The sequence below is a fragment of the Lipotes vexillifer genome, unplaced genomic scaffold, assembly GCF_000442215.2.
Source record: "Lipotes vexillifer unplaced genomic scaffold, Lipotes_vexillifer_v1.1 scaffold1091, whole genome shotgun sequence".
Classification (NCBI taxonomy): domain Eukaryota; kingdom Metazoa; phylum Chordata; class Mammalia; order Artiodactyla; family Lipotidae; genus Lipotes; species Lipotes vexillifer.
Genome location: NW_006773710.1, coordinates 17,182 through 21,215, shown reverse-complemented (window position 1 = coordinate 21,215; position 4,034 = coordinate 17,182).

Sequence of the window (4,034 nt, the reverse complement as noted above, 5' to 3'; positions counted from 1 at the left end):
CCTGTGTCCCCTGCATGGGCAGGGGGACTCTCAACCACTGCGCCACCAGGGAAGCCCGAGTTTGGGCTTTTGACTGGGAGGATAGGGGTGTTATATGGGGACCTGACAGGTCTAATCAGTCCTGCTTTTGAAAACTTTTCCAGAATTGGCTGAATTCCCTTTTGGGCTTCTTGTCTCAGTATATTATTTTAGATTAGGTGTCCCAGCATCCCTTTTGCAAAGGAGATCTCATCCCAAAAGGGGGATCGGACACTCTGGCATATATAAGAAGCTATGTTTCAGGGTGAGGTCCCCTAGCTGGCATTCTAGAGGTTGTAAGAACAAACAGTTTTGTTTTGTGCTTCTCCAGAAACTCTCATGACCGCGATAGACTGAGATGTTTCCTGTGCAACCTGAGTATTTACCACAGAGTATGTGGCACCCATATCTACCAGAAAATCAATCATCTTGTTCCCCACTTGTCAAAGTTACCCGGGCCTCCAGTGGGGAAATTAGAATCGGATGCCTCAAGTCCAAGGGAGTCCCCCGGCCTCTTCATTCATTATCAGAGTGTTCCTCTCTTTCCACCATATGAGAGGCTCCTGTCTCCTTTTTATTATTCTCCTTCTTACTCTTTAGTCTAGGGCAATCTTTTTCCCAATGCCCTTCCTCCTTGAAGTAAGCACATTTTTCCTTCCCCAATGGTTGCTTACCATCCTTTAGGTTACTCGCCTTCCAGGAATTCAATGCTGCTGCCAGAAAAGCTGCCTTTCATTTTGCATCTTCTTGCTTCTGTCGTCACTCCGTTGTTGAATACTTTAAAAGCAACATCTACTAATTGAGAACGATTCATTCCACATACACCATCTAACTTCTGTAATTTTCTTATATGTGGGGTGCTTTGCCTGATGAAGGCCCCTTACGTCCTCAGGGTCTGTATCTGTGTAGTGTCTATAACCTTGATAAATCTTTTCTAGAAACTCTGATGGATCCTCATTTGGTTTTTGTTTTATCTCCTGAATTTTGTTAAAGCTCTTTTGTCTAGGTCTGCCCTTGGGTTTCCTTTCGACCGCTGCACTATAAGGGTGCAGCCCTCTGACTCCTTTCCTCCTGATGCAATAGCATAAATGCTTCTACATACGGAATCTCGTCTCTTTCCCCTGGTCTTTTGCAAAACACTTCTAATTGCGAGATTGCACAGTAATTGAGTGAGCCATTCAGGAGCCATCTGTCCTCTGATCCTAACATGTATTGGGTCCACACCGTATTACAATAGTATATCACCTCTTTCTTAGTCATAGGCTCATGGCTATGTTTTGCCCTTTATCTAATATACGCCCCAAAGGGCTCTCCTTTGGGATAGAAGGAATATTTCCCATTTTTTTATAAGTTTGATAACACCAAAACACAAAAGACGCAAACAAATTCCAACATCGACGCAGGCAAATGAACAGGTTTCCAAATCAGGTAGATTCCAAGAACAATTCCCCTCTCCAACAGGGTAGCCCAACCAAATGCAAAACAAATTGAGGGGGGAATTTGTTCACAGTAGTACCAGAGCTACATACCCTGCAAAGAGCGAGGCTCACAGAAGTTTGTTGATTCCTTGCTCCAACTGCCAAGTGCTGGGGTAGCTGGTGCCACTTCAGGGAATTTTGAAGGGAAGATCCTCAGGAGAAATAGTCCCAGAAGCTGCTAGGGCCTTGTCTCAAAATTCCTGACCGGGGCCGGCTAGCCATGATCAGCAAGGCTCCTGGCTGGCTAAGCCAAATTTGTTACCGAGTCCAAGCTCACTCTGTTCGCCACATGACAGGCCAGTAAATTGGAGATGAGGTGTTGAGGAAAGGAATAGCGACTTTATTCGGATAGCCGGCATCCAAGAAGATGGCAGACTAGGGTCCTAGAGCACCATCTTATCGGGGTCTGGATGCTAGTTTCTTTTATAGAGCACAGAGGGGGAGGAGGTGAGGAAGTAAAGTAAGAAAGGCCGTAAGTCTAGCAAAACACCTGGTTTGGCCAGCCTGGGGAGGGGGTGTGTTAATTTCTTCTTTCTTGCAGCCATTCACAGGTGGACAGGGTCAGAATTTCTCCCTGTGAGCTGAACAAAGGCACTTTAGTTTATCATTCAGGCAGAGGGACAGGGTTCCCAGAGGCAGGCCATTATGTATGCTTATAGCTACAGACAGATAGTAACAAAAGTAATAGAGAGCAAAGGTTAAAGTAAAAGAAACAGATCCAACATGGAGTCAGATTTTGTTCTTCCCTGTTACAAAACGTATAAATCAACTGTGAATGACCTGGAAGTAAAATTATTTACTATATTTTACTATGTAGGGACATTTTTTATTGATTTCTCCATTAACCCAGAAATAAAATATAAAATTGTCTTCCCATTTTCTTTGGACAATTAATAAATTATTAACATGTTCTTGAAAGTTCTACGTAGCCAGTGCTTTAAGAGTCAAGTTCTCCATCCCAGTAATATAACTTATATTGTCACCTCATTATTTACATTTCAGTTTTTCATATTTTCTCATCTTTCATTTTATTTGTAAGTACTTGTTTCCTCCAGGGAACTCCAGCTTCACGTACATAGAATTCTGTTATGTCTGATGTCCTGCTTTATTTCCAAGACACAGAATGTTTCCCCATACATAGAATGCACTCAAAAGTATTTATGGATGAAAAAGGATAAATGGATTTTCCTAATATCCTTTTACAATGTCCTTTCATCTTTGCTCTCCAACTGTGTGTGAGGGTTATAATTTTATATCAGTCAGGAAAATCCAATCCAATTGAACAGGGTGTGTGGCTTACAGACTGAAGCCCTATTAGAGTCTAGTTAGGGTGTGTCCCTGGAATGTAGCCAGATTAGGATTCCAGTAAAAGGAAAGTCAAACAGAGGAGGCATTTGTCCCAAGAAGAAATAGAACAGGAGCAGTTTGGGATGGTGGAGGAAGAGGAATTGGCTGCTTGCGGTGGAACTTGCCTCTGAATCTATTTCAGCTTCACTAGCTCCTCTGATTTTGGGTTCTGGTAAATTCTCCAAACAGTGATGAGGTGGCTTCATTCCCTTAAAATTGTCTAAGTCGTATCTGTCTTTAGACTTTTGTCCTCTCAAAGCAGCTTCTTATGGTCTTTAAATTTTATTGTGCCAAGATTTATTTTATCACTCTCATAATTCTAGATTTGACTATTTGTGTCTTTTTTTGTTGTTTTTTCGTCCCAACAATACAGTCAGTAGCAGCCACATGTGTCTATAAAATTTAAATTAATAAAATTAAATAGCTATATTTCACTACCTCTGTAGTGTTACTTAAATTTCAAGTATTCCATAACCACACATGTGTGGCATTTACTGTATTGTACAATGCAGATACAGAGCACTTCCTTCACCTTTGCAAAGTTCTATTGGCACGTTGATCTGTATCTTATGTGTTATTTTTTGTTGTAAATACTTCATTTCCTGCCTTTCTGGATTAATTTCCTTTTATGGGTTTCATCAAGCGATTTTCTTCATTTATTTATTACATGTATTGAGATAGATATTTTAAAATAAGTATCTCAAGATAAATCTCTTGAGGTATTTATTTTAATTATTTAAAAAAATTAATAAATATTAACCTTTGATTCTTATTACTTGAGAGATGGAGTTGCACAGGGATTCCTAGGTATATTGGTTCTTTCTGCTTAGAGGGATGCCCTGTTGCACATGCCTGGGGACTTCCTGCATAACAGATAGGGACTTACATATTCCTATCTATCTATAGAGTAAATAACCTGAGAGTAAAAAATAACAGTCCACTTCACTCTGAATTTGCCTTGACGTCAAAACCAAACATAATCCACGGCCAAGTCTGAATTAGTTTTCCTAGATCTTCCTTCCCTCCTTGGACACTCCCATGCTCTCTGGCTAATCCAAATCCTACACAGTATTTCCTGGGGATCCCTTAGGCATAGTGAATTGTCCTGGGTAAATGAGTTACTTGGTCATAATATGTAGTTTATCTGTGGGTGCATGAGGCAAGAGAATGATCTGAGGAGTTGCAGAGTGT